The sequence below is a fragment of the Eurosta solidaginis genome, chromosome 5 (genome assembly GCF_040869045.1).
Source record: "Eurosta solidaginis isolate ZX-2024a chromosome 5, ASM4086904v1, whole genome shotgun sequence".
In the NCBI taxonomy this organism is placed as follows: Eukaryota; Metazoa; Arthropoda; class Insecta; order Diptera; family Tephritidae; genus Eurosta; species Eurosta solidaginis.
In genome coordinates this window covers 150,867,671-150,892,719 of record NC_090323.1, presented here as the reverse complement: position 1 = coordinate 150,892,719, position 25,049 = coordinate 150,867,671, and the positions used below count along the sequence as shown (strand labels likewise).

The following is a 25,049-nucleotide window of genomic DNA, read 5'->3' as shown; positions in this document are numbered from 1 at the left end:
AGTCCAATGCTCAGAAATATTTGCGCTGTTTATACCATACTGAATCAAACCTTACTTTATTGAATAAACTTTATTCAAAATCTTCACTCTCATTTTACACAATTTTCACCACTTTCTACTGGGCATTCGTCATCTCTGTAGAAACTGCAGTGCACATATTCAATTACAGTATAATCGCGGGAAAGTTCATCGCCAGTGTTCGGACTTCTACCACTAAAGTGGGAGATGTACCACTATTTTTCTTTTATTTGAACCACCACGCAAGCTCGAAAAAAGGTGGTAGGTTTTTTATAGAAGTTGTTTGAAGGAGGGTGGAGCCGTGTGTAGAAGTCCACGAAAGTGGACCACTCGACTCTCACACCTGCTCTCTGAGAGCACAACTCAAACTGAAGGAATACAGGAGCAGTGGGAGCATATCTCCAAAGCACTTGCACTGCCGCCGAGGAAAAAATTGGTTACCGGCGGCCACGAAAAAACAACTGGTACGATAAAGAATGCCGCGTTGCAACCGAAAGAAAAGACGCTGCCTACAGGGCTACGTTAAAAGTGAGCGCGACAAGAGGAATGTGTGAACGTTATCGCGAGTTGAAGAGGGAAGCGAGACGCCTTTTCAGGAAGAAAAAAGCAGAAGCAGAAAGGCGTGAGTGCGAGGAGCTTGAGCTGCTAGCCACCAGGAATAATGCCCGAAAATTTTACCAAAAAATACGGCGACAGGCGGAAGGTATTAAGACCGGGGCAAACTCCTGTAGGAACGAAAACGGCGACCTTGTAACTGATGTCCAGAGAGTGCTTAGATTATGGAGGGAATACTTCTCTGCTCTCCTAACTGGAAGCAGCAATTCACCGCGCAGAGATGAAGAACCCGATTGCGCAATCGATGATGATGGAATGTATGTCCACCGCCGGATTATGACGAAGTTAGAATAGCAATAACCAGATTGAAAAACAACAAGGCTGTGGGCGCTGATGGAATGCTTGCGGAGTTTTCAAGTAGGGTGGCGAGGAGTTGGTAAGGCGCTTGCAGCAGCTTCTTAGCAAAATAAAAGCCCGACGGTTGGAATCTAAGTGATCTTTGCCCAGTCCACAAGAAGGGGGATACTGCAAAATTCACCAACTATCGTGGAATCAGCCTTCTTAATATCGCATATAAGGTCCTTTCAAGTGTATTGTGCGAAAGATTGAAGCACACCGTGAACCGGCTGATTAGACCTTATCAGTGCGGCTTCAGACCTGGTAAATCTACCATCGACCAGATTTTCACAATGCGCCAAATCTTGGAAAAAACCCGTGCAAAGAGAATCGACACACATCACCCCTTCGTCGTCTTTAAAGCCGCCTTCGACAGCACGAAAAGGAGCTGCCTATATGCCGCAATGTCTGAATTTGGTTTCCCCGCAAAACTTATACGGCTGTGCAAAATGACGTTGAGCAACGCCATCAGCTCAGTCAGAATTGGGAAGGGCCTCTCCGAGCCGTTCCAAACTAAACGAGGTTTCAGACAGGGTGACCCCCTATCGTGCGATTTCTTTAATTCGATGCTGGAGAAAATTATACTAGCTGCAGAACTTAACCGCACTGGAACAATATATTATAAAAGCGTGCAATTACTGGCATATGCTGATGACATGGATAACATCGGCCTAAACACCCGCGCTGTTAGTTCTGCTTACTCCAAACTGGAAAAAGAAGCGGTAAAGATAGGTTTGATGGTGAATGAGGACAAAACGGAGTACCTGCTGTCATCGAGCAAAGAGTCAGCGCATACGCGCCACGCTTCTGTTGGCAGCCATAATTTCGAATTGTAAAAGATTTCATTTATTTGGGAACCAGCATCAACACTAGCAACAACACCAGCACTGAAATCCAGCGAAGAATCAATCTTGCCAATAAATGCTACTTTGGACTAGGTAGGCAATTGAAAAGTAAAGTCCTCTCTCGGCGAACGAAAATCATACTCTACAAGTCATTTATCGTACCCATCCTGCTATATGGGGCAGAAGCATGGACCATGACAACAGCAGATGAAGCGGCTTTGGGAGTGTTCGAGAGAAAAGTTCTTCGAAAGATTTATGGACCTCTACGCGTTGGCGATGGCGAGTACCGAAGAAGATTTAATGATGAGCTATACGAGCTATATGCAGACATCAACACAGTCCAGCGAATTAAAACGCAGCGGCTGCGCTGGCTGGCCATGTTTATTTATTTATTTATTTATTTATTTATTTAAGACATCTAGAAAATATACATTTTCATACAGACGAAGTAGAATAAAGAAATTAAATTACAAATTAATTAACGATCCTATTTAATAAAAATTTGAATTTAGTTTTTGGTAGAGAGAAATCAACATCATGTACACTTGAGTACAAATTAAATTCTCTTAATGCTCTTAGAATGGGAGAATTTAAAGCATACATTGTTCTAACTCGATCAATAAAACAGATGTCATTACTCCTTAGGACTTCGGGCTGGGATATGAAATGAAATGCATTCTAGCAATGCAGAGGCATCAATAGTTCCACGAACTATGTCATAAACAAAAGAAAGTGGCAGAATGATTCTTCTGGAGTATAACAATTTTAAGTTATTTAGCTGGCATCTAGCAGTGTACGAGGGTAACGGATCCATGAACCCAATCGACCGAAGAGCGAATCGAATAAAATATTTTTGAATTCGTTCAATCCTATTGATATGACAATCATAATAAGGTCTCCAGATAAAGACAGCATACTCTAACTTTGAACGTACCAAACTCGTATACAATAATTTCAATGTATAAGGGTCCTTAAAATCTGAGCCAAACCGGCGAATAAATGCAAGCATTGGGTAGGATTTAGCAATTATGTAATTTATATGACCAAGAAATAAGAAGTTGGAGTCAAAGACAACACCGAGATCCGAAATTTCTCTAAGGGAGCAAAGAGAGAGTCCTCGATACAATATGAGGTGGAAATGGGAGAACGAGACTTTGAGAACGAAATATGAAAACACTTTTTTATGTTCAAATGTAATCGGTTACTATTACACCAGGCTACAACGTTATTAAGATCCTCTTGTAACTTAACAGAGTCCAGGTGACTGTTTACAGCCGAACATATTTTCAGGTCATCAGCATATTACAGAAATTGTGAGTGTCGAAAGCAGCTTGATATGTCATTTATAAAGATAATAAAGAGCACCGGACCCAAAATACTACCCTGGGGAACACCAGAGGAGGCAATAAAAGAACGTGATGACATATTGTCAACTTTTACTACACAGCTTCTAGATGAAAGATACGACCTTATCCACAATAAAAACATGGAGTGAAATCCCAAACTAGCTAGTTTGGATAATAAAAGCGAGTGGCTAACTTTATCAAAAGCTTTCCAAAAGTCCGTATAGATGGTATCAACTTGACAACGGTTACCAAAAGCTAATAAACAGAATTCTGAAAATATGGCTAGATTTATTGTGGTAGTTCTTCCGGGTAGGAAGCCATGCTGATTAGGTGATATCAAGTTCTTAACGGCAAACAACATTTTCTGTTTAACTATGTACTCAAATAATTTAGAAACCGTAGACAATTTAGAGATGGGTCTGAAATTCGCAATTTCATTCTTCTTACCGCTTTTAAAAATAGGGGTAATAAAAGTAATCTTCCAAGCATTGATAAATTCGCCACTATCAAGCGATTTATTGAGTAAAATTAAAAGAGGGTAAGCAAAAGCTGCACAATTTTTAAATAGGCAGGCCGATAAACCATCGACATCAGTCTGTGTTGTGTAACTAATATTCCTAATGCCATCTATTACATCATCAATTATTAGGTTGAGACAAACAAAATTGATAGGAGAGTCAACGACTGGGCCCTGGTTTTCAGTTTCTTCAATACCAGACTCAAAGTTGGAACTAAAAAAGTCCGCAAAAAGATTTGCAGCCTCATAGGAAGTCGCTTTAGGGTTCGTTTTGATTTCAGCTTCATATTTCTGAACATAGTTTTTATGTAGCGCCCTACTCATGGATTTAAACTCCTTCGAGTAACGCAGATATAGATCTCTATGGGAAGAAGAGCCTGAAGACTTAAATTTTTTATAAAATTTGTTTCTTAAATTTTATAGTTTCTTTAAGTCTTTAGTATACCATGGAATTTTATAAGATCTTTTTTTATTAATAGGAATAATGCTCTTGCAGATACTGTTAACTTTAAATTTAAAAATTTCAAAGCAGTCATGTAAAGATAGACCATAGAAAAGACAATCCCAGTCTAAAGAGGACATTTCAGAGTTGACAGAATCAAAATCGCAATTTTTAAAACAAAAACTTGTAGGATGGTTATCTTCACAAATAGAGTTAAAATTATAAAATTCCAAGTTTAATACTAGTGTAACATGATGTTGATTTGCAGCCGACAAAGGATACAGGCACTCATTTAATGAAAAACTCATATTATCGCTAATAATATAAGATCCAAAATTTTTGGAAACTGCCATGAGCACACCTCCACCTCTTGAATTCTTGGTTTTCGCGAAGTCTCTGTCCTTCCTAAAAACATTATATAGCTTAGGATCGAAGAATTCGTTGCTAAAAAAATTGTCATTGAGCCAGCTCACAATGTTATGCGAATGAAAGATGATGCTCTGGCCAAGAAAGTGTTTCTATCGGAACCCGCCTATGGAAGCAGAGGTAGAGGGCGGTCCCCACTCCGTTGGAAGGACCAGGTGGAAAACGATTTAAACTCCCTTGGTGTGACCAATTGGCGCCGGTTGGCGGAGCGAAGGAGCGACTGGCGCGCCTTGTTGGACGGCCATAACCGTTTAGACGGTTAAGCGCCAATTAAGTAAGTAAGTTTGAAGAAACCTTTGCTTTTCCACAATTTTTTGAGAAGATAGACAATATTATTTGTAGAAAAATAGTTTTGTAAAACTCAAAATAAAACCTTGTGATGCTTTGATCACCATTTAATCTCTTTTCCTTTGTGTTTTAGTACATAACTGCCACTTCCACCCACCTATGTATATATAGGAAAAGAAGTGAGTAATATTCACTACTTAAAAATATTTCAAATATAACCCTTTTTTCATAAATCTAACACTATTTTCTGAAAAATCTACCACTAAACAAAATTTTAAAGTCCGCACATTCTTAATCGCTCGGCTAAGTTGACCGAGCATGAACGTCCACGTCCCGCTCTAAAAAGTTTACTATGTATTGGTTAACTTTTCTGAGCTCATCAATTTTTTCAAATCTAACCGTTTTTTTTTTGGCAATAAAAACATGTGCGGGTATTCCCCGAATTCCTGTGTGAAAAATTAGTTAGTAGTTAGTAGTAGTTAGTCATGGGCATTTAAACTTGTGGGTTGTGTGGTATATTATGGTATATTAACTTTGGTCCGATGTTACGTTGAGAGATATAGAAGATAGACTCACCTTTAAGTATACCGAACTGATCAGGGCGACGAACTGAGTTGATGTAGCCATGTCCGTCTGTCCGTCCGTCTGTCTGTTTGAACCCAAACTAGTCCCTCAAATTTTGAGATATCTCAATGAAATTTGGCATAAGGATGTATTTTTGTATTATTTTAGACATTTGTCGGACCACTATAACATATATCTCCCATACAACCGATCGTTCAGATAAGACGATTTTTTCATTCCTGCCGCAATTTAGAAAGTATAAACGTGAAACTCGGTGATATATATTCTAATATATCATAGAAGATATCCCGAAAAAATCAATTTGTTCGGAGCTATATATAGTTATATCTCATAAAACCGATCGTTCAGATAGAAAGATTTTTGGCCATTTCTCCCTTAATTTAGAAAGTGTAAACGTGAAACTGGGTGATATATATTTCAATATTACATAGAAGATTTTCTGAAAAAATCACTTTGATCGGAGCTATATATAGCATATATCCCATACAACCGATCGTTCAGATAGAATGATTTTTGGCCATTTCTCCCTTAGTTTCCAATATAAAAACGTGAAACTTGGTGATATATATATTATAACTAGCGGGCCCAGCAGACGTTGTTCTGCCCTAAATTTTTGTTCCGGTCCCATTCCGAGTCTCAGTCCCAGTCCCACTCCGAGTCTCAGTCTCAGTCCCGTTTTGGGCTATATCTCGAGACCCTAGCCTCCCAGTTTTATGAAAATTATCCTGTACTATAGCACTCATCAACAGCTTTCATTTGATATCCATATTGTATAAACACATTCTAGGGGTACCCGGGTCCACGTTTTGGGTTATATCTCGAGACCCTAGCCTCCCAGTTCTATGAAAATTATCCTGTAATATAGCACCCATCAACAGCTTTCATTTGATATCCATATTGTATAAACGCATTCTAGGGGTACCCGGGTCACGTTTTGGGCTATATCTCGAGACCCTAGCCTCCCAGTTCTATGAAAATTATCCTGTGCTATAGCACTCATCAACGGCTTTCATTTGATATCCGGATCCATATTGTATAAACACATTCTAGGGGTACCCGGTCCACGTTTTGGGCTATATCTCGAGACCCTAGCCTTCCAGTTCTATGAAAATTATCCTGTACTATAGCACTCATCAACGGCTTTCATTTGATATCCATATTGTATAAAACATTCTAGGGGTACCCGGGTCCACGTTTTGATCTCAAGACCCTAGGCACGTAGCGAAAAAAAAGGTAGACGTTGGCCGATTCTCAGACATACCCAATATTTTCACAAAATTTCATGAGAATCGGTTCAGCCGTTTCGGAGGAGTTAAGCCTCTAAAACCGTGACAGAAGAATTTTATATATTAGATATATGATAGAAGATTTCTTGTAGAAATCATTTCGAGCGGAGCTATAAATAATATATATCCCATACAACCGATCGTTCAGATAAGGGGGTTTTTTGCAATTTTTATTTTATATATTCATCTTAAAAATCGCTTTGGTATGTACATCTGTTCACTATATATTTCTTATCTTATACATCCGATTATTTGGAGATTACGAACGGGATAAGATTATTTTTCAGCCCCATTCATGAAAGGTATGAAGTCTTCGACAGTCCCGTCCTTACTTGCTTTTTGGCTAACTTTTTAATTAACGTTTCCCTTGTTGTTTTGTCTTGCATTTTCACGTATAAAGTGTCTAGATGTGAACTTTGTTCAAAACACATCAGCTATTGGGAGAAACAATTACTGACGGAAATCAATACTTTCTAACTTTTTGTTATCTTTCCATTTAGATATAAAAATACCTTTGATATTAAGCTTTTTTCGCAAAAGCATAGATTACTTTATTCGTCTACGACCCTTTCTGAAGGCTTTTATATAAATGTGGGCGTGGTCCTTAATCGATCTCGTTCACTTAGAAATATTTCAAGGATCTTATTATATCCGTTGATTTTTCTTTGAGCTATGGCTTCCGAAACATAGATAATTGCTTGGTCATAAAGAGGGTGGTGCCACGCCGTGTTTCAAAAATTTAAATTCTTTCCTTTTCTTGTTACAATTCCACCTGGGAAATGAAACAATGATATAAAGCTATTATTTGCAAATATATAGCTTATTTTATTCATTCACGACCATTTCAAAAATCTTTTATATAAAAGGGGGAGTGGTTCTTAACAGATTTTGTCAATTTTTCTTTATTCGAAGCATTCTTTATAGTGAAGGCACCCTCTCTGTCAAATTTTGTTATGATAGGTTTAACGGTATTTGATTTATGATTCAAGGTTTGATTCGAGCTCAAGGCCAAAACAATAATTTTTTTCTAATGATAATTATTGTTATTTTTTAGTTTTTCTAAATTTGAAAAATTGTATTTTGTTTTTGGAATAGTAAGTAGAAAATTTTTCAAACAACCTGCCATAGCTGCGCAGATAGATCCATTTCGAAGGGTGCTAAGCCTTCATCATCAGTACGCTTTAGGCACTCTGCGCTAACCATTTTAGGTATACAGCGGTGGTTTGTTTGAGTGGCAAATTTGCTACTTCTATTCCTTTTACCAACTATATTTATTCAGTGTTGCGCCATCTGGTGCAAATCACTGATAATGCTAGATTTTTGCTTATTGTCAATTACTTTGTTTGACATTCCCAAGTGCTCATGGTTTATTAACAATTGTTTTTGTTTTTATCGGCCTATTGATAAATGATTCAAGGTTCGATTCGAGCTCAAGGCCAGAACACAAATTTTTTTTATTTGATTTATGATAAATAATATTTGTGAAGTTGGAAGTCAATTAGGGCTTTAATGTAGAAAACTTGACTAATTATTTCATTAAGCCTCTATGTGAAATTGGCATTACGTTAAAGTCCTTATTGAACTCACGTCTTCCATACAAAATACAAATTCTTAGATATCTCATTATTGCTTTATTGAATGCCTGCTGCTTTCCATTTTAACTATTTTTTGTAATAACGAAATGTTTTTTGGGACTGCTGACAGATGTTCTCTTAATGAAGCAAGAGGCCCTGTATGAAAAGGGAAACTAAATTATTTCATTAAATATAATTGTGATTCAATTAAGTTTCTGTGTGAGAACGGTATAAGCTGAGTTTAGGATAAAAAACTAGTTTGAATACCAAACGGGATCTTTTATCACTCACTGGGGTACTTTGTATTATCAACAATATAAAATATAGTTTCCAAAACGGTTTTTTTGCTCTCCTGAAAAACTGGGTTTTCGCTGATAGAGGGAATAAACTGATGATATGCACTAGTTGGTAGGGAACATAGTTCTTCAGTGCATAGGTGGATAAAAGTGAGAAGAATTGGAAAAGAGGGTGTGGTACATCCCACAAAAATGTTTCTTTCCGTATCACATATCTCCTGAACCGCGTAAGTCACATTACTGAAACTTAGCATGGCTCTTAATATTGTATCGAATTTAGTGGAAATTCCGCTTATTACAACCCTTCTGCTAACGTTCAAATCGCTAAAGTGTTGAATAAGTAACTCAATATTCAATAATGCAAAATGGTCTTTATTATACTACTTTGAAAGTACTTCACAATAACACTTATACTTCACAACCAATAGCGTGCTTATATCAAAACTGCTTAGTCATGCCTCAGATTGCGCTGCTTTTATACTCTCGGTTTCCTCGTTCATCCATTTCTCCTAAGCTCTAGTAATTTCGTGAACTTCATGCTTGGTTACCAGCCATATACATGTATATGTGAGTACTATTTCGGCTGATGACATGCGTTGGTGAGTATCTCTCTGCTGCCTTGTATGTATGTGTGTACATGATGATTGATTTGTTTACGTTCATACGACTGGCTGCTTAGTATCGGCTTAGTATTGATAGTGTCGCTTAGGGATGCTAATATTCGTCACAATATTGTTAATGCCCAAGGTTTAACGAAAATTGGAGTATATTGGAAGAAGGGGCATGGCACCCTCCCAAAAACTAGAACTTTCGTTACACACGTATTTGAATTACTGCAGACATATCACTGTAATTTGGTTCCAATGCATTTATTGATTATATTAAACTTGATATTAGAGAAAAATTGTAAGTTTACAAACGGCGATGGTTACTAGGACATGTTTCAGAATTTCACTTCTTCATCAGCTAGCTTTTCGGGAGCTGAGCGTTGAACTCGAATCTCCAACATTCATATCAGTGCAAGCCTTTAGCTGCTACGCCATATGAATGTTCCGTTGTTCGCTGTACAATTGGTCTCTAAGAGTTGCCTTTTTGTTTATATTCCTTTTAATCACCATGTAGGCACATACACTCTGTATGTAGTTTATTCCTAATTTCTCTCTAATATCAATTACAAAAACCATTGTATAAAGCAATACGAGCAAACCTGGCAAGGATAGTGCACCCAAAAACTTCAAATATTCTGAATCTTTCAACTCCTTTTTTGGACGCACCATTTGGCCAATTTAGATGAAATATGCACCAGTTTCTAGTAATAGTGTTCTTCACTGCAAACATTTTTCATGGGGCGTGGCATATGATATATATATAGCAACAAAAGAAAAATAAATATATTTAAGGGTAGTTTTACTAACGTTTTTTGATTTCCATATCACATATCTCCTGCATTGGTTAATTCACATTCCTGAAACATGGCAAAGCTGTTGATGCTGATATTGTCAAAGTTTTCACGAAATTGTGGTATATTTAAAACAGGGGTGTGGCATCTCCTAGCGGGTTAGGGGGCTTAGAATATACCCGCTGTGTCTATGAATGTCGTAAGAGGCGACCAAAAAACCGTATTGTCAAAGGCTTGTGTAGCGGAACCCTTTCAAGGTGTTGCCAGCGGAACATATAGCTTCTCCAACCCAATTGTCAACGACAATTACCCTTGGCGAATCCTGTTACTTTAACAGCCGAGGCTCTGGTGACCCCAATTTCCTCATGGGGTGGATATTGCCTATATTGGAAGTCTTGCAAAAAAAATGTGCACTCACAGAATTCTATTATGATATTGTCGGCTTTGTGTGTAAACCTGCTAAGTACCTTTTTGGTGCAATTTTATAGAGCATCAACCAGACAAAAGAGTAACCTCAAATATTAACCACACCAAAAGAAAAACCCCCCTCTGACGAGTTTACTTCATATGTTTCCATGAAAAAATTCAATATAGCCCAGCAAATATTTGGAGTCAAAAAAGAAACAGAAAGGAGTCCTCATTCGGAATATATACGCTCATTATGAGCTCATTTATGAGTCCGGAATGAATGTATTTCCCTTCTTGCAATGGTCGTTCGATATGAGCCGTTATTCATACATACATTATGTGAGCCTAAATAGGAGTCCGATCAATTTCCCATTACGCTCATAATTAGCTCATAAATTGCTTCTTACATTACTCTTTTGTGAGTCTTTTATGTGCTTTATATTACTGATTAGACTGGGCCAGTTCAGGGTGGATTTTCGACGCATGGCATTAAAAATGGGGAAGCATATCCTCAATATTGGTTGGGAAGGAGGAATTCCGAAGGAAAGCCATAGAAGTATGGCATATAGAGGTCAGCTCTAAAAACATACATATATGTACATATGGACGGCATGAAAACCAAGCAGGACATACCACGGAGGCAGTTTTGTATTTACACTGAAACACCACGAAATACTTACATTGTTGCAATGCTGATCATTACGGAGATGAAAGGACTGCTGCGTCCATGCTAATTTAAATCGGGAATTGCAAGACACGTTATAAATTATGATTTTATTGAAATTGAATACGAAATAAATGTTTTCAAAATAAAATATGAACATTTGTTCCAAATTTGCCTTGTTTGCTGAACACTCATGGCATACAACTTTCAGTTTTCGTCAAATCGGAGTAATAAAAGACTCTTATTATATGATCATATTTCTGAGGCTAACATTTTTCACATATTTGGGACTCATATCGAGTTCCTACATTATGAACGCTCCGAGAATGTCTGAGGGGATATGTTTTTGTCTTGTATATAAAATTCGTTTATGTTAGTTAGCAGGTTTACACTCAGAGGTCCTCTTGCCGAACGGCAAGTTATTTTTTTAACTCAGAGTTAATTTGCAAAATTCGTCAAAAATGTTTAAGCTTAATCCCTCATGCAGGTTAGCTCTGAGTTAAAAAAATAATTTGTCGTTCTGCAAGTGGACCTAAGCTGACATATTTGAATACGTAGTCGGAAAAATATTTCAACTTCACTGAAATTTATAACGTTCGCATGGCTTACTATATTTTAATAAGTTATTCGGTAATTCCAATACAATCGCGTGGAATGAAAACTTTGTACAAAGAGCTGAAATACCTGTATATGACATGTATACAAATCTCCATAAAGGCTTTATTTTTGATATCCCTTATCTTGTAGTTGATCTAGTATTACTTAAAAAGCCAAACAAACTATACTAAACTAAATATTTTTGTTATGAAAATAAAAGTTTTAAACCAAATGTAAAAAAATCAAAAATTTACAATTATTTTACGAACGTAATTAAAACTCAAAAAATAACTGTTATTTTCAGAGCGGAATAAAAAAAACTCAAAAAACAACTATTACTTTTAAAGAGAAATAAAAAACCTCCAAAAACAACTGCTATCAATCGGGCAAAATAAATAACTGTTATTTTTGGAGCAATATTTAAAACTTATAAAATACCACTTATTTTCCTTACGAAATGAAAAACTCCAAATTTTACTCTTATTTCCAAAACTAACTATTCAGCCTTATTGTAAACTTCGCGCAAATGCAATTCCCAATGGAAAAATTCCCACATTTGTTCTGTTCTCATTGTGAACTTCACATGTGAAAAATTTCCCATTTTCGAAAAATTACCCTAACCGTAAACAAATTTTTTTCCACGTGAATGTATAGAATTTGTTCGCAAAACTGAAAGTGGGGAACACCACTCGATAAAATGTAAGGATTGTTTATTGCTTATTAAACTTAGTTAAGGTTTATTTTATATCACATTAGGTCTATAAACAAAACTCAGTTGACTTTCTTGGTAAGAACTATGGACGAAAATCCTGAAATAGGAAAGGGCTTCCAAAAAAAAAAATAAAGATAAAGTGCTGGCTTTTTGGTAGAAATTGAACAATTCCCTCAATAGCATGGGCCCACCATCAAAATCAATCTCCGAATGGAAAAAGGTGACTCTCAGTGCAATGTGGCTATGGAATTTGCCATAATTTATATAGCCATTGCTTAAAGGTTTGGACTGATCAAAAACGATACGTACGAAACAAGGCTGTCGAAAATACCAAAAATAGGAAAAAGACCGGTGGAGGACCTTGCAAGAAACATGTATTATTAGAGTGTCTGTATTATAACAGTCAATTTTGGATATAACTGCGTCAGTAGCGGCTGCGGAAGGTGTCGAAGATGGCAAGCCTTTTGGTTTGAATGCAACGAAATCAACTAGTAAGCAACGTGAAAATAACAGTAGTGATGAAGACAACAGCTCTAGTGAGGACTCTGAAGTGGAACTTAGTTGCATGGACAATAGCTTGGACGAATATAGCACCGAAACTACCGGTGACACGCAAACGGAAAGTGCTTTGTCTGCACAAAAAACCAGCCAGCAAACTCGCAAAAAAATTAACCCTTCGGAGCTATTAAACATTGAACTAGATGTTCAAAAAGAAATGAATGACAACGTCAGAAAGGGATATCCAGAGTCATCACTATACTGAAATAGAAGGCCACTTAAAGGAATTAAACCAAGGCCTCGAAAACTTTCAAAATATTCAAAACAGTTTACTAAAGGAAACAAAACGCCACAATTCGGAACTCATACTTATAAACAGCCAAATCGAGGTTCAAAATTTGAAAATACTAGCTGCAAAGAAAAGCTTAGGCATTAATTAGAATGTTTCGAACGTTTTTGTAAAAAAAAATGAATTTTATGTACTTTATTTCTTCAAATTGGTAAAGCAAGATTAACAATAAAGCCGCTTTTGAGCTAATACAAATCAGACATTTCTTTGAAGAGTGTCATTCAATTATAAAAACATTTTGTCATAAATTTACATAAGGCAATTGCCTATATTTGCTCTAATACGCTTAGCCTCATTGAGGTATGATGGATGCGATTCAGATTCTTCAAACTGCACGTGCTCAGAAATTTCCGGTTGAGAAGCTCTATTTGAAATAAAAGGTGTGTCATCGCACCGATACTTTAGGCATATATTGTGCAACGTGCAACAGACCTTAGTAATTTGAGCTACTTTCTTAGGCGAATAATGTAGCTCCCTGGCTCCTAGTACACACCTCCATCTATTTTTTAAGACGCCATTGATCCTTTCCACAATGTTACGTCCACGTGCATGAACCTCATAAAATTTGCTTTCTGTGGAGCCCTCTTCCGCTGATCTGTGGGGTGTTAGCAACCAAGGCTCCAGTGCATATCCAGCGTCGCCTATAAACAAAATTTGATTTTGGGACTTACAGATTTCATTAAAATTTTACCTAGGAGCCAAACATGTCTAATGCCTAGCAAGTAATCCTGCTCCATTGAAACCCTCAATTCACTTGTATTCCAAATTTATGAGTCATGCCAGGCTCCAGCGTGTGTATCATCGACGTATCTTATTGCCATTTTGTTATCACATACCTGCAGATAAAATTATTAACATGCGTAAAAGCATACACAAATTTTACCAATCTACCAGCATAACATTCATACTATAGTAACCCTTTCTGTTATAATAAAAGTGTTTATTATTATCCTAGGGCCTATAATTCTAACGTGTGTGCCATCTATGCAGCCAATAATGCCTGGGCTATTAAATTGTTGATGAAAATCCAAAGCAATTTCACGCCTTTCGTCTTTAGTAGGCCATTTTATCCACTGATTGCAAAGGCACTCCTCAAAACATTCAATACTTCAGACAAGACGTGGCTAAAACTTGACTGTGATAAGCCAACATTTACGTGCCTCCCTACTCTTTTTGGTATGCTCGTTCACCAAAAAATCTTAGAGCTGCTGAAAGCTTTACGACTGTGTCTATTGCAAAACGTTTGCGTGCCACTGGCAGACCACTGTGCAATACATCCAACAAATATTTGAACGCCGGCTTATTTATTATATACAATTGGTGAAAGCTATGTATAAATAGTTAAAACGCGATTATTTATTTGGTTTACGAGTATAATTATTTGCATGTTTACCTTGCATTGGGTAATTCAAGGGATTACACTTGTCGCGTAATATCCTCCTGGACACTCGTTCAGCCAATTGCTGACTGGTATTAGGTTCTTCTTCAATTAAACAAAGGCGCAACTAAGCACTAATCATTACAATTTTAATATTTAACGCAAAAATAAAAATGTTTGACTACACAACAGCAATTTTTTCTGCAAAAATTTGTAAACAAAACATGAGTGATGTTCACAATAGCATATTCGAAATTCGGATATAAGGATTGATTCACATGAAATTAACGATACGAATTTTGTATTCATCGGAAACAAAAAAATTCATGGGGTTGATTTATTCACATGAAGTTTACAATAAGGCTAATTATTTTCAGAACGAAATAGAAACTTCAACAAATAACCATTTAAAAGCGATCATAACCATAATGTCTACATCTATCTAGGTTATGCGTCATGGAGCGCGCACACCGGTGACGACCTATCCGAATGATCCGTATGTTAAAAATGCTTTCGATCCCACTGGCTGGCGCCATGTCACATATGTGAGTACCAAACAAAGACAACAACCACCAAATCACCAAACCTTTCTTAGAAATTATGAGAAAAAAATTACAAAAACTTGTTTTCTTATAAACAGAAAGGCAAGCTCGAGCTCTACGATATTGGATTATGGTTAAACAGGCGTTACGGGAACTTTTTACAGCCGTACTATTCTCCGGATGTAAGTTTTGTTTTAAAATTGCTATTGTTGTTGTTGTTGTAGCGATAAAGTTACTCCGCAAAGACTTTGGGGAGTGCTATCGACCCGGTCCGCTCCGGTAAAACAGCACCATTAAGGTGCAAGCCCGACCATCTCGGGAGCGATTTATATGGCCACATTAAACCTTCAGGCTATCCCTCCCTCCCCACCCCCAAGTTCCATATGGAGCTTGGGGTCGCCAGAACCTCGTCTGTTAGTGAAACAGGATTCGCCACGGAGAGGTGAGGTTGTCAATTGGGTTTGGAGAAGCTATATATTGCGCTGGAAACCTAAAAGGGTTGCGCTACACAGCCCTTGAATATTGTATTTTAGTCGCCTATTACGACAGGCATACCTACCGCGTGTATATTCTGCCCCCTAACCCGCTGGGGGGTTTAAATTTGTATTTTTCTCGTTTATATAATTTTTAAAACTCTTTCAGCGCGTTCATGCTCAAGCCACAGCATCACCACGTGCTTTGATGTCGCTTTCAACTGTGCTTGCTAGCTTTTTTGCGCCGCAAAATACAAAAATGGAATGGAAGCCCGATTATAATTGGCAACAAATATCAATTTATTCAGAGCCATTGGAGCAAGATTCAGTAAGATATAGTACTTATGAATTAAGTACTCATTGTTATGGCAAATAAATTTATTTCCACAAAAAAAAATTCTAGCTGCTCCTGGTACGTACGCCTTGTCCGCGTTATTTTGAAGCACGAGATGAAGTTTTGCAACGGCCCGATGTCAAGCTTGAGCTATCGCTTAATGAAGCGCTTTTTAATAATTTGACCAAACCGAAGATGTGAACTCACTTTATATAACTTTATTGGCAGAGGTAAGTAGAAAGAGTAGCCTTACCCACTTTACACATGTTATAGTAGAGAAAACACCTGGTCATATTTTTCTCTCGTTGTTGTTACTTAAACTTAAGCCTTACAACTTTTATATTTCTTATCACATTTCCTCACATCAACATCGCTTGTATCCGCAGACCCTGAGAGAGCAAGATATAAGTTACGTCATTCGATAAAACCTTGATATATATGACCTGGGAATCAATGGGTTAAGCTGCAAACCTCCAGATACAGTCCCCAAAACTCGTCACGGGATGCCTTTACAGTATCCTACGCATTGCTCTAATAGCATCATCAGTACCATCCCGTGAAATAAACACAACTTTATTCACAACTTCAATCTCAACTAGGACTCCAACGTAGCAATCTTTCTTGTCAGAATCAGGTGGAGGGATAAAAAAAAGACGCCATTGCAAGCGAATTTTTGAGGTTCCACATATTGTTGTTAAAGAAGTGCTTCGCCCCATCCCATAGGTGGGACCAATCACAAATTGGCATCAACGTCCTCTAACGGGAGTTCAAGGAAACTTGTTGTTTCAATAGGGAAAACCCCAAGTCGCTCCGGTTCATAGAACCGGCTGCCTTGGGAAGCGTGAAATTGCATAAGCTTTAAGCACATACCGTAAAAATTCGTAAGTCTGTGGACTAAATAATTTAAACAAATTTAAAATGGATAAAGGTTTAGTTTCAAAGCTCCAAGCTTTTCTAAAAGCTAGTGAAGAGAAGGTAGCTTCGACTTCCTCTGAAAACAAACGAAATATCAGCTCGTAGGGAAAACGCGTTCGTGTAGGCCGTTTCGGGGGGATGTCACGTACTGATGTATAGAAAGGAAAAAATGTAATACACGATAGCCTTTTAGTTTTTTCTAAAATTTGGCGAGACGGGACTTACACGTTTTATGCCGACTTCGAACAGCACCTGCAAGGCAGATGAGTTTTCACTGAGAAGCTTTTCAAGGCTGAAATGCAATTTCTTGCCAAATCAATGCAGATGATTTAAAAAACTTGTTTCTCAAATTTCGATGTTGCTTTGCAAGCGGCACGAGCCTAGGATCTTCGGTGAGGTAGGCGGAGCAAGCTACCATCACACCATGGCGACTTTTATGGCTACCTCTAATAAATGAAGAGAGGTAATTTCCCGTTTTAACTTGACCTCACTAATCTGCACTCCCATATTAGACGTCACAATGCAGCTTGCTCCGTCTAAAATATGTCTTCTACTTCGGTGATGTATGTCTTTTGGCTTTCATAAGAATTGCTAGGGTCCAAATTATTAATGAATATCTGCCAAATGTAGATACTTCCATCACTTTGGGGAAGCTATGCTTGACTGATTTGGACATATGTAAAGATTTCAACCATAACTGAAGCAGATGGCCTCTCAGCTGTCCTGTTGAAAAGTTGCTCATCTTTGACTGTTCCTTTAAGGCACATATTTAATATGTCACTATCTGCCGGAGGCATGGAAATTGACTTTTATTACGCCTATCCTTAAGGGTGGTAACAAAAATGATATCGAAAATTGTAGGCCGATATCCAAACTTACCACTATGTCAAATCTATTTGAGTGCATAAGTAAGAATAAAATTTACTTCTCCGTGAAACATCTACTATGTCCTCAGCAGCACGGGTTCGTTGCGGGTAGATCTGCCATAACTAATTTGGCTATTTTTACGGAAGACTGTTTGGATTCCTTTCAAAAGGGCTACCAAATTGAAGCGGTCTATTTCCGATTTCTGCGATAGGGTATCGCATCGAATACTACTGGCAAAACTTGAATGCTTGGGCTTCACTCTGAGTTTTTGAAGTGGATCTCTTCTTACTTAGTGAACAGAAGTCGTGCCGTTCGGCAAGATAATGTGTCGTCTTATCCATTCCCGGCAACTTCTGGTGTCCCCCAGGGCAGCGTTTTGGGTCCGCTACTATATGTCATATTTATTATCGAACCTTGCTTTTCAAGGTGTAAGTTTCTTCTTTACGCGGATGACTTAAAAGTTTACCATGAAGTTAAGTGCTTGGATGATCCTTTAATCTTACAAAGTGAGCTTAGAAACTTATAAATATGTCCGTAATCTTCTATTCCTGAATAATGGTAAGCGCAATTTTACCACTTAGGCTAAAGGTTTAGTTCCTACATCGTATAGTACCTCAGACGTTCAATTAAAAAGGTTAACTGAAATTAAAGATTTCGGTGTGTATTTCGGTACCAGGATTACCTCTACTACTCACATAAGCTTTATAGTTTCTAAAGCGTGCGCGATATTGGCTTTGATCCGCCATTCCTGCTCATCATTTTCAGATCCTTATACTCTCAAACTATACTTACTTACTTACTTAATTGGCGTTTAACTGTCTAAACGGTTATGATCGTCCAACAAGGCGCGCCAGTTCGTCCTTTGCCCCGCCAACCGGCGCCAATTGGTCACACCAAGGGAGTTTAAATCGTTTTCCACCTGGTCCTTCCAACGGAGTGGGGGCCGCTCTCTACCTCTGCTTCCATAGACGGGTTTCGATAGAAACACTTTCTTGGCCGGAGCATCATCTTTCATTCGCATAACATGGCCTAGCCAGCGCAGCCGCTGCATTTTAATTCGCTGGACAATGTTGATGTCTGCGTACAGCTCGTACAGCTCATCATTAAATCTTCTTCGGTACTCGCCATTGCGAATACGTAGAGGTCCATAAATCTTTCGAAGAACTTTTCTCTCGAATACTCCCAAAGCCGCTTCATCTGCTGTTGTCATGGTCCATGCTTCTGCCCCATATAGCAGGACGGGTACGATAAGTGAGTTGTAGAGTATGATTTCCGTTCGCCGAGAGAGGACTTTACTTTTCAATTGCCTACCTAGTCCAAAGTAGCATTTATTGGCGAGATTGATTCTTCGCTGGATTTCAGTGCTGATGTTGTTGCTAGTGTTGATGCTGGTTCCCAAATAAACGAAGTCTTTTACTATTTCGAAATTATGGCTGCCAACAGCAGCGTGGTTGCCAAGGCGCATATGCTCTGACTCTTTGCTCAATGACAGCAGGTACTTCGTTTTGTCCTCGTTCACCATCAAACCCATCTTTACCGCTTCTTTTTCCAGTTTAGAGTAAGCAGAACTAACAGCGCGGGTGTTTAGGCCGATGATATCAATGTCATCAGCATATGCCAGTAATTCCACGCTTTTATAGTATATTGTTCCAGTGCGGTTAAGTTCTGCAGCTAGTATAATTTTCTCCAGCATCAAATTAAAGAAATCGCACGATAGGGGGTCACCCTGTCTGAAACCTCGTTTAGTTTCGAACGGCTCGGAGAGGTCCTTCCCAATTCTGACTGAGCTGATGGTGTTGCTCAACGTCATTTTGCACAGCCTTATAAGTTTTGCGGGGAAACCAAATTCAGACATAGTGGCATATAGGCTGCTCCTTTTCGTGCTGTCGAAGGCGGCTTTAAAGTCGACGAAGAGGTGATGTGTGTCGTTTCTTTTTTCACGGGTTTTTTTCAAGATTTGGCGCATTGTGAAAATCTGGTCGATGGTAGGTTTACCAGGTGTGAAGCTGCACTGATAAGGTCCAATCAGCCGGTTCACTGTGGGCTTCAATTTTCCACGATAGTTGGTGCATTTTGCAGTATCCCCTTCTTGTGGACTGTGCAAAGAACACTTAGATTCCAACCATCAGGCATGCACTCTTCCGCACATATTTTGCTAAGAAGCTGCTGCATGCGCCTTACCAACTCCTCGCCGCCGTACTTGAATAGCTACGCAGGCAATCCATCAGCGCCCACGGCCTTTTTGTTTTCCAATCTGGTTATTTCTATTCTAACTTCGTCATAATCGGACGGGGGGACATATATTCGATCATCATCTATTGCGGGATCGCGTTCTTCATCTCTGCGCGGTGAATTGCTGCCTCCATTTAGGAGAACAGAGAAGTGTTCCCTCCATAATCTAAGCACTCTCTGGACATCAGTTACAAGGTCGCCGTTTTCGTTCCTACAGGAGTTTGCCCCGGTCTTAAAACCTTCCGTCTGTCGCCGTATTTTTTGGTAAAATTTTCGGCCGTTATTCCTGGTGGCTAGCAGATCAAGCTCCTCGCACTCACGCCTTTCTGCTTCTGCTTTTTTCTTCCCGCTTCCTTTTTCAACTCCCGATAGCGCTCACACACTCCTCTTGTCGCGCTCGCTTGTAGGCAGCGTCTTTTCTTTAAGTTGCAACGCGGCATTCTTCATCGTACCAGTTGTTTTTTCGTGGTCGCCGGTAACCAATTTTTTTCCTCGGCGGCGGTACGAAGTGCTTTGGAAATATGCTCCCACTGCTCCTGTATTCCTTCAGTATGATTTGTGCTCTCAGAGAGCAGGTGTGAGAGTCGAGTTGCAAAATCATTGGCAGTCTGTTGTGATTGAAGCTTTTCGACGTCAAGCTTTCCTTGTGTTTTTTGTTCCTTGGTTTTAGCCGCGTTGAGGCGGGTGCGTATTTTGGCTGCAACGAGATAATGATCCGAGTCGATGTTAGGTCCTCGGTTCGTGCGCACATCTAAAACACTGGAGGCATGCCGTCCGTCTATCACAACCTGATCGATCGGATTGCGAGTATTCCGATCAGGAGACAGCCATGTAGCTTGATGTATCTTTTTATGTATGAACCTCGTGCTGGATATGACCATGTTTCGAGCACCGGCAAAGTCTCTCTCAAACTATTGTACACATAATTAGTGATATCGAGGTTGGAGTATGCGGTATTTGTTTGGAGACCTTTTCATGCTGTTTATGTCAAGAGGTTGGAGTCTGTTCAGAGAGCTTTTGTGCGATTTGCGTTGCGGTCGATGAACTTTGTAGACCCTGTACCATCATATCACTCTCGCTGTTTACTGATAAATCTTATGTCACTAGACTCCAGGCGAACTCGGTCGTCAATGTGCGTTGTCTTTGATATCGTTTCGGGTTCAATTGGCTGTTCTTACCTCCTCATGAAAATTTGTTTTAACGTACCCTATCGTATCCTACGTTGTAACGATTTTTTTATATGGGTGTTGCTAGAACGGTTTATGCAATGAATGGTCACCTTAGGAGGACACTTTCTCAATTTAATGCTTATTCCTATTCCTTGACGTTTGATTTTAGTTGTAGTAAATTTACATTTAAGAACCTTATTATTAGACACTTGTCATAAAGTAACTATACTTTTTATATAAGCTATGTAAACTTGAAATTTTGTATACTAACAGTCTGTAAACACCTTGTTTGTTGATTAAATAAATAAATTAACAGTATGCACATTCCAGAGGTAGACCTTACAATCCCTACTTTTAAAATCAGGATAATACATAATCCATAATAAACATGCTCCGTTTCATCGCCGTTTATATACCCTTCGAATATTCTCACGTAATTTTTCTTTCAAACGTCCATATCATTCCTGTAGTACATTCCCTAATATGATCGAGATATCTGTCATTCTTCTGTTCCTCATTTGCGGGTCCTTTCCCGTCTCACGATGACTGTGCTGTCGTTGCCGTTAAAGCACATTTCTCGATTCAAATGCTGACAGCCAGTCCATTGTCCAACAGATGGAAACGAATCACCATTCTTGCACACCATTTCTACAGTATTCGGTTTCATCTTCTCATGAATATTGGACTGATCTACTCTTTCCACTAAGTAATATTGCTTCCTCGGAGTATTACCTATAGGTTATCGTTTTATGTCCTCAGCACAGTTAGTGTTATTTATTACCCTATTATTTCCACCATTTGGACAATTATCCGACTCTTTAATAATGTTTGTAAGTTTTGCATTGTGAAAAACCACTAATACTAGACAGTGCTGGTCATCATAATTTTCCCCTGTCCGATACAAACAACCAAATATTTATCTTAAGCTGCTTCTTCATGTGGGAGAACTGGAGGAGTCTAATCAATTCCTAACAAGGACGTTTATGACTGCGTATAACAGAACTTGCCCTGTAAGAAGATTCAAAGGAAAGGCAAAGCCGCAATGGTGGAGCAATGAACTGACTCTTCTAAGAAGACAGGTAAAAACAATGTTTAAGCTAGCAAAGACCGCGGAAAGCGAAGCGTGTCAGAACGAGTACAAGGATCTAAAAGCGTGAAATTTCCAGGGCAAAGAAAATCTCATGGAAAAGTTTCTGTGCGGACATAGAATGCTCCAGCGAAAACAGTCCTAGTAAGGGTAAACATGGCCTAGGAACTAATAAAGAAATAGAACGGGGAATGGTCACGAAATAATGAGGTGTCCGTTGAGGTGCTTTTTGATACATATTTCCCATCGGGAGATAATTTAGAAGAGCCAGCAGAAAGCACTCACACTTCGATCACGGAGTGGGTAGTGCCGGGCTTGGTGACCGATACCAAGATCTAATGAACGTTTTCTAAGCTTAAAATGCCGGAACCGGGTAGTATATTTCCAGCCGTGCTACAAGTTTCAAGTAGAGCAGTCGTGGAATGACTTAAAATATAATTCGATCGGTGCATAACACTGAATCATGTACCGTACTCTTTGAGAACTGCTCGTGCATCTTTCATACTAAAGGTGCGGAAGAGCGGTCACGTGTATCCCAAAGACTAAAGACTCATAAGCTTAACATTATTTCTGCTCAAAATCTTTGAGAGGCTGGTAGATGTGTACATAAAGTCCAACGTGGATGAAAAGCTGCGCTCCAAAACACAACATGCGTACACCAAAGGCAATTCGGTAGACACCGCATTGCATAGGGTGGTATAAAGCATAGAGGAAGCCCTGGAATATAAGAAGTATGCTCGGGGAGTCATTTTAGGCATTACTGGGACTTGAACAATGTTTCTAAATGGGCGATTATGGATGGTTTTTATCCAGCCTTAATCAGATGGATCGGCTGCATGTTAAATTGCAGGAAGATTACCTTACAATCGGGATTTTATGAGGCCACGAAAGGGATGGGTGCTATCACCTCTACTGCGGACGCTGGTAATCAATCAACTGCTCAGGCGATTCGATGAGGGACACGTAAAACTTACGGCTTACGCAGATGACACTGCAGTTGTCATAAGTGGAAAGTGACTTCCAACGATTAGCTCTTTGATGAATCCGGCGCTTCGGTATATTCATACATGGGCATCTAATGTCGGGTTGACAGTCAATGCGGAGAAGACGGATATGGTATTGTTTACAAAGAAAATTGGACCAGGCCTAAGTTAGGAGGGGTAACCCTACAGGAGAAACCTTGCACAAAATAGCTAGGAATCATCCTAAACAGTAAACTGTCATGGAAGCTCAACGTGGAAGAGAGAGTGAAGAAGGCCTCAAAGGCACTTTATGCATGTAAAAGAATGCTGGGGTGTACGTGCGGTTTATCACCCTTTCTTTCTCATTGGGTTTTTACAGCGATTCTAAGCCCTCTTCTATACTATGGAGTTCTTGTCTGGTGGAAAGGCACACAAAAAATTAGAGGGGGTATGCAGACTATCAATCCTTAGCTTTACGGGAGCCCTGAAAACAACCCCGAGGGCTGCACTGTATGCCATTCTCACATTCCACCTTTATACCTGGTAGCAAAGAACATAGCGTAAACAACAGCAACCAAGCTCAGTGTAATATAACGTAGTATAGCGTCACCAATTACAGGACGAACAGACTGCCTGATTCCCTATCTGCGCTTCGAGGTAGATGTTAAAGCCACAATAGAGGTGGATTGGCGGCGCAAGGGTGCTCAAATGGCGGACGAGGCGATACATGTGTACACAGATGGTTCCAAAGTAGTGGAAGGAGTAGGCTCTGCGGTATACTGCGCTGATACGGAAATAAACAGTTCCTACTAGCTGCCACACTGCAGCGGAAGTGTTGGTTGGAGCTGGAATCTATCAAGCACGTGTTATGCTTGCCAGTCTAAGACTCCAGCTATTAGGAGTAATACAGCTGCCACATCTAGCAGCAGATTAATTCCTAGAAAGCTTATTTTATAACATAGGTCCTGGTCTTTCGTGGATTTTTTCAGTTTCGTCGTTAAAATAAACTTTTGGTAACACTACGGACTCATTTAGTGTATGTCAGGGCCTCATGGATCGGCCATTTCAACCTAACCTAGCCTAACCCACTGCCGTGGTGAAGAACATTACCCACAAACGGAAATATTTTACTCTTGCATGCAGAACTTTCTTTTCGGCTTTCCCGTATTTTTCATCTGCACCAGTGGTCGTCAGCTATTGAAATAATTATTTTTACTCACTTGACACACGTCATTATTCTCTTTCGTTTAGTATTTGCTGAACAAGCAGAGTAGCAACATCAGAGGAGGCTAATATTTATTTACGTGTTCCCTAACAGATATTTTGCAAACAAACGCCCATGCGCAAAATGTTTTTATGGTTAAATATGAGCAATATATTTTGTTTAAATTTTTTCCTAGACCCAAGCAATAAAATAGTATTTGTGAGGCATAATTGAGAATTATTTTTTGAGTGTTAGAAGACATGCGTGCATACGTTCTACCTCACTGCTTTTTTACAAACTACTAAGATAATGATTTTACTCTTACCAACACAGCTAAAGTTTCAAATTTGGCGACCACTGATCTATACGTTCATACAATCATCCATTTCCCGCTCCGGCAAACCAACACCTACACAGATACTTTTGGTTCGTGCCTTGACCGCATTGTTGCTACACTTTTGCAACATTGTTCCTGCCAATACACTAAGTGATGCCCAAGCGACTATTTACTTACGCCGCAACATTGTCTTCGTTATAGGCACAATGTTGTCATTAGGCGATGTTGTTAGCATAGTGCTAAACTTGCGGCTGAGGCACGAAACTCTAGACACAACACACATAGCCACAGATACACGCTGCCACTCATTCAAGCCAGTATGGAGACAGGCTGTCGTTACACCCTTGA

General features: G+C 39.1%; 2 pseudogenes; both read left to right on the top strand.

Annotated features, from left to right (window-relative positions):
- Nucleotides 1–25,049, top strand: part of LOC137253940 (prostatic acid phosphatase-like) — a 437,997-nt pseudogene that overhangs the window by 12,235 nt on the left and 400,713 nt on the right.
- LOC137253939 (lysosomal acid phosphatase-like) overlaps nt 1–25,049 on the top strand; it is a 79,444-nt pseudogene that overhangs the window by 6,674 nt on the left and 47,721 nt on the right.